General features: G+C 36.9%; 1 protein-coding gene across 2 annotated transcripts in view; it reads right to left on the reverse strand.

The window, feature by feature from the left end:
- Positions 1 to 13511, reverse strand: part of LOC145246552 (uncharacterized) — a 118822-nt gene that overhangs the window by 37240 nt on the left and 68071 nt on the right. The window lies entirely within an intron of this gene.

Raw genomic sequence — 13511 nt, forward strand, 5'->3', positions numbered from 1 at the left:
CCCTATCCGATGGCCGCTCCTAAATTGAGTGTGGTGGCCAAATATCGAGTCAGAAATTATAGCTTTTAATATGGCTAGGGACAGGTTTATGCTATTGGATAAAGAGGAGGCTCAGAAATGCCAGAGTAATGAGCTGGGCACTTGTCAATCAGCGAGCCCGATATATGTAGCAGGAGATCACGAGTTGTGTGTGCTGGCGTTGTACCAGTGGGAAGAGAGTAAAATCAACCAGGTGTGCTGGATCGAAATCGCGACTAAGAACTTATTGCCCCTGGCCATACGAGTGACAGACGGCACTTGGGCAGTGGCCACCCAGATAGAATTCAAGATGTCGAGGGTATGTGGGAATGCGCCCTCTGGCTCCGTTAAGGTGTCTCCCCCTATGACATTGGTGGATTTAGAGAAGGGGTATGGAGCTTATGGTAAGAGTGTGGTATTGCCTGCCTTCTATCAATCGGAACAGAGGTACCTTAACGAGATACCAGAGCTAGAAAGGGTGAACACCTATTTCACTAATCTCACCAGTTTATGGGACCCCCTAATTAGGAAGGCTAAATTACAAACAAGGGTAAAACTTCCCGAGTTGTTAAAAGCCACTGAGGACGTCAATGTAGATAGCTTACAACGTCAGTTGGACCACATAATTGAGCAAGAATCAACGAGCGACCCTCCTAAGTGGGTAATGGTGGGGGGTTTGACGGGTGGAGTAGGGGTTATAGTAGTATTAGTGATGGTAGTGATGTGTTGTTTGAAGAAGTGGATGAGTGGAAGTGAGTGTTCAAGATGCCTCTTGGTAGCCCATGGCCCTGAAGGGAGTGGCCCTGGTCAGGAATCACAAGGGGTCCGCATTAACCTGGCGAAGCTACAGACGAGCGACGAGAAACCTGCCCCAACTCCACCCTTATGTCAAGAAGTTGAACCTACTGAATATTTTTAACATTATTTAGTGATTTCAAATGTAGGACTTACTTGCATGCTTAATACCCCAAAAAGGAAAAAAAAAACATTTTTTTTTTTTACTAATTTTTTTTTTATTTTACAAACGAACTTTGTGCTTATGAAACCACCACCACGAAATGAGTTATTGAACACTCTGAGTTAAGGCAGTAGCCATTTATCCGAAACTATGAACTTTCCACTTCTGCATGACATGAATTTTTTGTTGTTTGTTTTGCATGAAATTCTGCAATTAATTCTCGCTTTCAGAGTAGGCCATAATTGTATTATTAGTTGGGAGAATCTCTTTGGGTGTTAAAGACATGGGGCGTTGTCCTCCTGTTGAGTGCGCCGCCCCATGGGGGGGCGATTGTAACACCAAAGAGGGGTCACATCAGATCAGTAGGGTCGATGTGACGTTTTTTGTTAAATGCGATATTCAATCCTGGGCGAACACCGGTTACAGAAAAAAAAATAAATTTTTTCTAGTTAATATTTTTATGTATCAAAATCTTGTTGTTGAGATACCATACGGTCGGGGGATAAAAATAGAAATCGCTGCTAAACTTCAAAGCGAAAGATTAATTAAAACATTTTTTTAACCAAAATACGCCCGCGTTTGAACTAAACGAGCCAAACACAAAATATTCCGAATCAGAGCTTTGAAATGTCGGTCGGCTTGAAAGGTGTTGGTTGACAAGTGGAAATGTCGGATCGTGTTTGATCTGAGAAACACACACACACACGAAATAGATCAGGCCTGATAAAAGAATTCATGACGTCAGCCCAAGGTTCGACATGAATTGTTTTTCAATATGACTTATCTAAAAATGTCTTTTGGCAAATTGTTTTGGGCGCTAAATGGGAATTTTAACATGTAAAGAATATTTTTTAAAAATCACACGGATGTTTTTACAAAACAAATAAATTCAAAGGGGAAAGAATATCAAACGGATATTTTTAAATAATTTGATTGGATAATTACCTGATTTTTGGTAGATTTTTAAAAAGACGGTCCGTCAAAAAGTACTTACCTGCCCCCCCCCCCCCCAGTTTGAGCGGTGCTTACTTCATTATCATTGTTCTAGTTTACAAAATATCTTGCAGTAAAATAAAGATTCAGTGTATATGTTTCACTCGTTTCATAAATATATTTTATTATAAAATTTCAAATCAGAACTTTTTTATGTACTTTCCTTTTAAAATGTACTTTTGTTCGTTTGTTTATTTTTAAAATATTTCAAAAGTAAAAATAAAATATATTTTTAGTTTCTCATTCAAATTGGCACTTATGACGACAATTAACAAAAACATATCTCAATATCCAATATAAAAATGTGTAAACTCGTTTTTTTTTTCACACCGAATTCATGAATTAATGAAAACAAATAATTTTATTTTGGACCAATCAGGGAACTTTCTGAATTTATTCGTAATGGTCTTTCTGAGAGCCACCCAAATCCTTTTAAAAGACAGAATTTTGTTCAATAAACCAGTGGAACCCAGTTGACCCGAGTCTATGGATCAATATCACTGAGCTTGCCTCTGTTAGATGCTAATCTCTGCAACATCTCTTCATTCACACACAAGCATTAGCAAGCACACAGACACACACATTCATTGCCTTATTGTCATCTGCCAAACTGTATAAATTTAATTCATAGAAACATTTCCAATCTTTATCACTGAATTTCTTTTCTAATACAAAAACAAATGAACATTGATTATTATAAACAACTTTAAGTGAATTATAATTCATATAGTGTATAATTAGAATATGGGATATTTTATGCGAGGGAATAATAAGAGGAGACTTCATTCAGTAAGAACTTCGCATAAGAGGAGGATGTGACTTTATTCAGGTTTTTATTACGACTGCCCGGGGAGGTGCCCCCAATGCCAAGGTAGCCCAGTTCGTATAAAGGGCATATAACTCGAATAGTCTGTTAACATGTATCTTTCCTTTTTTTTTTTTTATTTTACAAAACAAAAAAAAGAGAAAAATGTCATCCGTGTTGGAAGTCCTTAAATCTAGGCAGCAGTTGTTTGTTGCGGACGGGTCTAAACCTATTTTCTAGGCCTTTTGTCTTGTATTGTCTCTGTTGGTTGCAGATGTTTTTTCCCTACTGGTGTTCCTGGTGTGGTAGGTGGTGTTGGCATTATTTGTGTTTGTGGGTGTTGGCTGTCTAGGTATACTGGTATGGGTAGGATAGGTAATTCTGGGACATGGTTGCCCATCTTGTTGTTTGGTAAGACGTCTGATAAGGTGTCATCATGGGCCAGGTTGCGGGTGTCTGTGTTTATCCTGCAATGGTGATGGAGGCCACGATCATTGAACATCGGAACAAGGGGTTTGTGGTTAATGGCGAGTGTCAGATGGGGGCAGCCCAGAACAAACATTTTGCAGTTTTCCAAACTAAACTTTATGGCTAAAGTTTCCCCTTCAATTGGTGTGTAACAACTCTCAGCACGCCTAGTGAATCGGGAACGAGCATATACGACTTTCCAGTGTCCTGGTCCACAAAGGTGGCCCACTGTGGATGTACACCCACAATGTTTTTGGAGTAGAATAAATCCTATCCCTGTTCCATTCCAGTCTGTAGTCAGGCATGTTAGCGATTTATTTTGAATGTTTGAACACTATCTTAGATGCTTTCTAGTATTTTATGCTTAGACTGTTGAAAGAGTTGCTCCAACATATCATCCCAGTAAAACCTGCTGTTATGCTTAAGTACCTTCCTGAAAGGTGACATGATGCGTGCATACAAAACCTCGTTAATCAGACCGAAGAAAGATCTGACTCCTGCTATATTTTGGGGGGATGGAAAGTTTCTGATATCCTCAACCAGTTTTTGAGACGATTTATACCCTGTCAAACTGGCAAACTTGACATGGTCTTTTGCAAAATGGAATTTATCTGGGTTGAACACGATCCCAGTTTTGGCACAAAGCATATCTAATAGTGTGCCAAACGGATGTAGTTATATCATCATTCCATAAAATTAAATCGCCCACACAATGAGTCACATGAGGGAATCCTTCCATAATGGTGTCAAATCTTTTTGTGTAGGCATCATTCGATGATTGAAAACCTTAGGGAGCTCGCAAATTAGTATTGGGACGATTCCTAAATTTTTTCCAATTCTGATTCCAGGAAAATCTTGATAAATATTCCAATACCAAGTATGATTCTGGTTCCCGTGGAATTGTTGTTTTGAAATATACCATTATATAATCAACAGTTTTTGTGTAGTGAAAAAATTTGGTACAGCAAAAAACTGGAAATACAATTAAGGGAATTTTGAAAACGATTTGATTGTTTTCGTAAAATTTCTTTCATCTCTATATATGAAAGTGAAAATGTGTGTATGTATGTATGTTTGTTTGTGTGTTTGTATATCTCGCAAAAACTTTCAACATGGGTCACGGATTTTCGCCAGATAGGTATTATTTTAAAACTCGATCGTTCGCCCGACAAATATCGAAAAATTGGCCAAAAACGTTAATTCCATCACTCTAAAATGATCAATTTTCTACAGGGGGGGGTAAGCAAAAACCGTCCTCTCATGACGATGTCGCTTCTACGCATGCGTCATACGACGTCGTAACTTGATTTAATTTAAAGATTTTAAAAAATAACTTAATTTCGTGTACGTTGTCTTAGGTCAGTTGGTTAGAGCGCTGGGTCATTATCTAAAGGTTTTGGGTTCGAATCGTGGTGTGAGATGTTTTTTTTTTTCGATTTTTTTAAATTTTACTATTGAAGCAGGGTTATGTAAGCCATTTTTCATGTAATGTTCGTTTTTCTGTTTTTTTTTACTTCACTTATTCTTAGGTTTTCATTAACACACCCCACCTCTGACTGACCACACACACCCAAAAACACCCGGGCAATGCCGGGTACCCACCGATTTTTAAAATTTTAATATTGAAACAGGCTTATTTAAACCATTTTTCACGTGTTTTTTTTTGTTTTTATTTTTCAGATTTTTTTAAAGAAGTTTTAACGTTCGTTTTTCTGTTTTTTTTTTTTGTTTTTCCGATTTTTACATTTAACATCGTTCGTTTGCCTTACGTTAGTTTTTTCGATTTTTTTATTTTTAACTTTTTTTATATAATATGTAATTTTTATTTAATATTTAAAAATATTTACTTCGCTTATTCTTATGTTCTGATTACCCCCCCCTCCTCCACCGCCCGAGCACACACACCTCTAAACACCCGGCTATGCTGGGAACCACCCGCTAGTCTATATATATAAAAGGCAATAAGTGTGTGACCATTTCGTGTATGTCTTGCAAAGGCTTCTTTCGCACACGCTCCCAGGGTCGTTACAATCGCTTAGAACTGTTTATATAGCCCCTCTGTCCCCTGTTTGTCCTGCTTTTTAGTATAAATAAAGTGAAACTAAATTCAAACCATGCGTTCTTGGCATCACGCCGGGAAACATCCAGAAGCAATCAGCTTTGATCAATGTGGGGACAAACTCCTCTTATATCAGACAATTACTATTCAATCTGGACAATGGGGAGCTGGGTTCCCCCTCCCCAACATCTGTTGGGGAAAAAACCAGTCAAAGTTGGGTAAACAAACCTAAACGCTGCCTCACAGCAAAAGTTAACTGTGTGACTTCTATTTAACCTCATTAATTAGGCCAAATAGAGGTAGCAGAGTTAACTTTTATTGCGGCCACCTGTTTTAAATAAATTCAAACGTGTTTCCGTTGTATGTCACGGTGGCCCAGTGGTTAATATCGCATGTTTTTCTTTTCACACTTTAATTTCCAACTTTGCCTCAAGGGTTCGGGTTCAGGTTCGATCCTCATACTCACCTACCAAAACTTTTTTTTATTTTACCCCCCACCCCGGATTTTTTATTTACCCAAAACTAGACACACCTCAAAACACCCGGGCATCGACGGGTAACCCCCACTAGTTGAAGATAAAAGTCAAAACAAATATTTTAACCATGAATCAAACATGCACCATGAAATTAATAACAATCTATTTCAGGAGTTATTTTATATATCAAAAAATACAAAGAAAAAGTAAGTCATGATTAATTCAAAAAAATACAATAACATCAAATTTCAAGGGGAATAACCTGCTTTTTTTAGCTTTTGATATTCGTTTTTTTCTTTTATTTTCTCTTTATCTTCAATAACTCTTTAAAATTTAACATTTTTTTGCAGCTTCAATCGCTAACTGGTTTTTACTCCACTTTCTAGAATATTCTTATCTCTAAATGAAATTTAAAAATAACAAAATCTTTCATTAAATTTTTAGCCTCAATCGTCTCAAATTATTCATATTTATTTATTTGACGTTTTAAAAATATTTTTAACAATAATGTTATTTTTAAATCTAAATAAATTTATTTATTTCTATATTTATTTTATTATATAATTATATACTTATCGTCCTTTAATGTTTATTTTTATTTAATGTCTTAATTCACCTCTTTATTTATATATAAAAAAGTAAACTTTTGGTAATTGTTTATTTCTATTGCTAAATAAAAGTAATTTATTGAACTTTTGAAATCGCCTCCACCTTAATGCTGTTTCTAACAACCTTTTTATTTTTATTTTTTGTTAGGGGTTCGGGAACATTTACCTATGCTCACATCACGACTGTGATACCAGGCATCGGTGAATGTCGACCAAGCCAGCCCCTACAGTCCTTTACTTGATCGGCTCTGAGTAACTAGTTTGCAAAGTTAGGGCTCAAAGGATTAAAAAAAAAGTTGGACCAAGTAAAGATTAGAAACCCTGTAGCAGAAGACGAAGATTGGCGAACATTTCAAGTGACACCGTTTGGTCGACCTTGACATTGCTGGTGGTTGTTTGTAAACACATCAAATACTAGACATGGCCGAATGTTCCTGAGCAAGATGTTTTTAAAATATATTTACAAAACTTTTAAGATTTAAAAATATATATATATATTTACAAAAAATAATATATATTTACAAAACATTTTTTTAATATTAAATATTTACAAGATTTTTACAAATTTTTTAAGGATTGAAAAAAACTTTTCTATTTACACAAAATTTTTAATGTAAGTAACAAAAAACATGTATTTAAACAAAATATATTTAAATAAATGGGTGTCTTTCTAAGTGCTTTTTTAATATACTGACAGACCTTTTTAATAAAACTAATAATAATTATAATTATGATAAAAATAGAGAAAAAAACTAAATAAATAAATAAAAAGAATGAGCTATATGAATCAAAAACATTAAAAACCGATATTATAACAAAGAATTTCGGACGCTAATCTCTTCTCGCTATTAAAAAAATACATATTTTTAAAAACTTTTAAATAGAATTATTTAAAACAAACTTTTATAATGGCAAAAACAAATATAAAATAATTGACTTGTTCGGATTTTTTGCGACCAAGGTGTGTGTGTGTGTGTGTGTGTGTGTGTGTGTGTGTGTGTATGTGTGTGTGTGTTTCTGTTTGCGTTTTTAATACAATTCAATATTTATTGAAAGTGCGATGTATGTCGGTGGTCAGTGAAGAAGAAATCCTCCGAGAGCGACGCAATTTTTATGCATAATAAAATCACAAGTATAAACAACAAGTATAAACAATCGATATTTAAAAATATATTATTTTATTCGCATATCTTTTTATAATTTATTTTTATAAAGATGAAATGTAGTATCACAAGATACAAATCTTTATAACTTTTATTTTTATTAAAAAAATAAAAAACTTGCTATTTGCTTACTTCTTCACAAAGGCAAATTAAATACAAGTAAGTTTTAGCATCCGAAATTCTCAGTTAATGTTTTGCAATTAATAAAGCTCATTTTATTTATTTATTTATTTTTTGAAAATACTATCTTTAAAAAAAAAAGGGGGGCAGTCCTAAAACTGCAGTGCAGTGGAGTGCGCTTCCCGAGGGGGCGGGGTTCACCTCAAACACACAAAAGGGAATAAATCTGAAAAAGTAGAATCTCCACTCTTGTTGCACCTACTCTCTTGCCAGATCTGGAATCTCCCCAGCACCGAAAAATGAAGATCGGTTTGTAGTTTCCAGCTTCACGCGCACACGAGATTTTGCGAGAACGCACGTAATAAAATGCTGGCTGCCATCTTTGTTTTTCCTTTTCTCGGCCTGAACTCACTCGCTTCACACCCACGGTAAGACTTCTGTTTTTCTTAGCTTCTGACCACATTTTTATTATAATTATTGTTATTAGTTTTATTAAAAAAGTACAGTGAATATATGGTGAGCTACGATGTTCACTCTTTCGCTGCCGGAAGTTCAAGTGCCCCGAAACGTCTTCTGCGCATGCGGCTAGAGGCGCCTTTTTACTAAATTACTTTAAAAATTCAATGTTTTGATTTTCTGACCAATCAGAGAATTTTCCAAGCTGTCGGAAATTCGGTGTCTGTGGGAGCCGATGAGAATCTTTAAAAGAGCTCTGTATTTTCCCCCCCAAAAAAAAAACAGTGAACAAAAATTTAGAGATAATGTTAGAAGGCATATATCACTACTGTCTGCAACTCAACTCTAACACGACAACACTTTGAACATGACAGTCAGCTAATCAGACAATGTAGGTGAACACACAGACACAGAAACAGTAACTAACTTTTGCATTCCCCCTTTTATTATTGTATGCTCACTTGAAATTAAGTTTATGAAAATAATTATTTTAAAACTTCTCACATTTTTCAATGAACCTTCCAGAGTGATTAATTAACTCTACTCAAAAACTTTCAGTGAAAATTATTTCATATAGTTGAGTGAGGAAGTTTTCTTTACGATTTACAGACCCGTGAACTAATCACGGGTCTTGAATTATCAACTCAAACTTCCTCGAAATCTCAAACTAATTTCCCCCTTTTGTTCACTCATAAATGAACTATTATTTTCAATGAAAATATTTCATAAAATGTAATAAATCTTTTTCCTTTTATAAATTGAGAGTTAACCTTGATTTTTATGTTGATATATTTTCTACGAAAGAACCTCGTAAATTCGACTCTCTGTCTCGCTCTCTTTACTTCTTTTCCCCACTATAATAACATTAATTAATAATACATAAACAATTAAAAAAAAAGAATAGGCCAAAAATATATTTAAAATAACACACACACATTCAGAAAGACACCCATTTCAAATATATTTTGTTTAAATACATTTGTTTTGTTACTTACATTAAAAAGTTTTGCATAAATAGAAAATTTTTTTTTTAATCCTTAAAAGTTTTGTAAATATTTAATATTAAAAAAAATGTTTTGTAAATATATATTTTTCTTTTAAATCTTAAAAAGTTTTGTAAATATATTTTAAAAAATTTTGCTCGGGAACATTCGACCATGTCTGCTATTTGACGTGTTTTCAAACAACCACCAGCAGTTGAACAACCGGTGTCACTTTAAATGTTCGCCAATCTTCGTCTTCTGCTATAGGGTTTCTAATCTTTGTCCAAAAAGTTAAACTTTTCTCCTTTTATAATAAATTTTTCACATTTCTTTTTGTTTTTGTTGTGCAAAGATGTTCCAAAGGAAATGTTTAATTGCTTCATTCGCAAAATATTTTAATGAATGAATCTGAAGAGGAGGACATGACAAAATGTAAAATCAGCAAAATCACAATGCGTAAGGACCTGTCACCAAAGGAAAGAGAAGAGGAGGCCCTTTACCAGGAGATGAAGAGGAAGAGAGAGGAATCGAAAAAGTTGGGGGATGAGAACGCCCACTGTGTCCGATGAGACGGACAAGTAATAAACATAGTGAAGTACCCGGGCAAGCCCTCAGGGCAGAGCCTAAAGAGAAAGTAAAAAACAAAACGAAACAAAAACCTGTCCATGGTTTTAAAAGTGGGCGTGTTTTTTCCAAGTTTTCTTCTAATCCAAATTGCAAGCATGCGTTTGTTTTGTCTAGTTTTTCATTTGAGCAGTCCGTTAGTGATTTAACGTGTATTTATTGTAATGTGGATACAGTGACAACAAAAAAAGCTGAAATAAAAGCAATGATAGAATTACACCAGCCAGCAATCCTAGGCCTAACTGAGCTGAAACCCCAAAAGATCACGGTATGATCTTCAGAAATGCGAAATAAATATAGAGGAATATGAAGTTTCACACACTTGAGCAAGATGGACGATATGCTTGCTGATCTCCAAAGACTTGAAACCAACCATCTATGACAGAGTGGACACTAACGACTTCAAAGAAGCACTCTTCGTCGACTGCAACATGGCAAATAACTCCTCCCTCCTTGTAGGCCTTGTATACAGAAGCCCAAGCAGCAGTGAGGAAAACACATGGGAACTAAATACCATTATGAGCAAAGCGACTGAGGCAACAAAAATGGACCTACTTCTGATCGGCTACTTTAACTTTCTTAACATATACTGGAAGCAAGAAACCAGCACAGTCGGTCCTGACCACTCAGCATCAAAATTTCTGAAAGCTACTCAAGACGCATTTCTTGTACGACATCAGTAAGAACCAACAAGATATAGGGAAAAAATCTAATGTGTTAGACCTGGTCCTTACGAACCGTGAAAACTTTATTGAAGAAATTACAATGGCACCTGGACTGAGGAAAAGTGACCACCACACTCTCATTATCAAAATAGTCCACTATAAAGTAAAACAGCCCAAGCAAAAACGTTTCAACTTCCCAAAAGCAGACTTTGAGAAACTCATAGGTGAACTGCAGGAAACTATAATTCAATAACTTGAGTGTTATTTCTTCCGCCCGTCACACCAATAATTTCCTGGATGAGGTTGACACTATTGTCCAAACTTCCAACTTCCAAACTTCTGTATACGTAACGCACCTTCTCTCAACTTCAAACAAACTTCTGCTAATTCAACTATTTCTTCAAAATCCAACTTCAAAATGAACGTCCCTCCAAAAAAATCAACCCTCTTTTATCTCCAACCAGGAGCATCTCATTTGCATATCGGGTGGTCACATTGCAGGCATATAAAGATAAGGCAGTCATTTTTGTTGGCCCTGTCGGTGAGGCATTAGAATACTCCGACTGCCCCCTGCAGAGGGTAAAAGTCCCTCAATGGGGGTCCTGGATATGACCTTAAACTATATCCAGTGGTGAGACTCCAGCTTGTGGGCTTTGGAGAGTGTGGAGCCACCCTTTAATTACCATTGCTCCCAGGTCCACTCTGACCCGGAGTGGTAGTACCGGTTAGGATTCAAACTATGGGTTAAATAGAAACCGACTTGAAAACAAAAAATATATTCTATTAAAAAATTTTTCTTCAAAATCTTTGGATTCGGCATTAAATAACCCGAAAAGGATTGATATGCTGTAAAACAAAAACAACCAACCAACCAACCATTTTTGTTTCTCTCTTCTTCATTCATTTCATTCCACGACCGACCCGTTGAATTATGCACATGTGCTAGTTAGGTAAGTCGCACGTTTCCCTACAGAAACAGACTGGGATACAGAGCTGGAAGGCTAAAATGTAGACAGCATGTGAACTCTGATTAAGGACAAAATCAACCAGGCAGTCCAACGCTCAGTACCAACCAAATCAGTAGGCCGAGCCCATACAAAAAAATGGATCAACAAAGAAACGCTGGAAACAGTCAGAAAGAAACACAGACTCTTCAGGAAGTGGCATCAAACCAGAAAGAAAGAAGACTACATCGAATACCTTAAGGCAAACAACAAAGCCACCAAATAAAATGCAGGAAAGCAAAAAGAGGTCTAGAAGCTAAAGTAGCAGCTGAGGCTAAGAGTAATTCCAAAGCATTTTGGTCATACATTAAAAGCAAGATGACAACGAAATCGGGAATAGGAAACCTAAAAATGGAAGATGGAAGCAAAACAACATCAGACAAAGGAAAAGCAAATATAATAAATGATTTCTTCCATAGCATTTTCACACGAGAAGATGATGGTCTGTTACCCGACCCACCACCTACTGAGTATAACATATGTTTAGAAACATTTGAAATCTCTGAGGAAAAGTATGGAAACTACTCAAGAACTTACAGACCAACAAGGCTGCAGGACCAGATGGCATCAACCCTCTTGTTCTTTCAAAGGCTGCTGATACCTTGGCACACCCAGTATCACTGCTTTTCTGTAAATCTCTGCTAGAGGGACAAGTACCACAAGACTGGAGAAAGGCAACAGTCTTCCCCGTCTTCAAGAAGGGAAGCCAACTACAAGCGAGTAACTACAGACCAATTAGTCTCACATGCATACTCTGTAAGGTGATGGAAAAACTCGTCAGGGAAGAAGTTATAAGGCATTTAAGAGAAAACCACCTTATTAGCACAGAGCAACATGGCTTTGTACAGGGAAAGTCCTGTACTACTCAGCTTCTGGATGTTATGGATACCTGGACAGAAACTCTCGATGCAGGAGGAAGTATCGACATCGTCTACATGGACTTCATGAAGGCCTCTGATTCCATGCCTCACTGTCGCCTCTTGACAAAGATTGAGTCATATGGCATCCAGGGCAAAGTCCTCAACTGGATTCAGGCGTTCCTAAATGCTAGGCAACAGTGTGTAGTAGTAAACGGAGCAAAATCAAGACCAGCACCAGTAACGAGCAGGATACCACAGGGAAGTGTCATTGGCCCAATGTTATTCGTCATCTACATAAACGACCTACCAAAACTCTGCCAAAATGAAATGAAGCTGTTTGCAGATGACACAAAGTTGTTCACATGTAGTGACATCCCAGGAGTCACAGACAGACAATAGGCTGAGCTAGATAACTTTGAGAACTGGTCACAGGACTGGTTGCTCCGTTTTCACCCACAGAAATGCAGTGTCCTGAAACTAGGGAGCAGGAGATCAGAGGCTAAATACACATTGAAAGACCACTCACTTGGAGCGATAACACTGGAAGAGCATGATCATGAGGAAGACTTAGGCGTCGACATTGTCAACAAACTGAGTTCCAAGGAACATGTAACTAAATCCATCGCAAAAGCAAATAAAGTTGTTGGGATCATTCGCCACACTTTTGACTTCCTCTCGAATACAGTCTTTGTGCAACTCTACAAGAACCTTGTGCGTCCTATTTTGGAGTATGGCCACTTTGTCTGGCAGCCACATCATAAGACCTTATGCAGTGATCTGGAAAACGTACAGCGCCGAGCAACCAAGCTGCTGGCATCACTGAAGGACAAGCCCTATTCTGAAAGATTTAGAACCCTGAGACTGCCCACTCTTGAGCATCGGAGAAATCGTGGTGACTTGATCGATCTCTACAAGTACATCCATGGGATCTATGATACAAGAAAGCCGTCTTTTCAGATCGCCAAAAACAGCGTGACCAGGGGGAACAGTCTCAAAATCGTAAAAAAAACACTGTAGGCTAGATGTCCACAAAGGGACCTTCTCACAGGGTGTTGTCAACACATGGGATGATCTCCCAGATGCAGTTGTACAAGCACAAACGGTAAACGCATTCAAAAGCAGACTTGACACCCATCAGAGATTGCTGCCGAGTTTATATTGTCCATCCTCCTAAATGGAAGTGCAAATTCCTGGGTTTCTGTGCCACACATGCTACAAAGTTGTCTAGGAAATTTTTCCCTTGGAACGATG

This window comes from Euprymna scolopes, chromosome 24 (assembly GCF_053919585.1).
Source record: "Euprymna scolopes isolate OS-2025 chromosome 24, ASM5391958v1, whole genome shotgun sequence".
Taxonomy (NCBI): Eukaryota; Metazoa; Mollusca; class Cephalopoda; order Sepiida; family Sepiolidae; genus Euprymna; species Euprymna scolopes.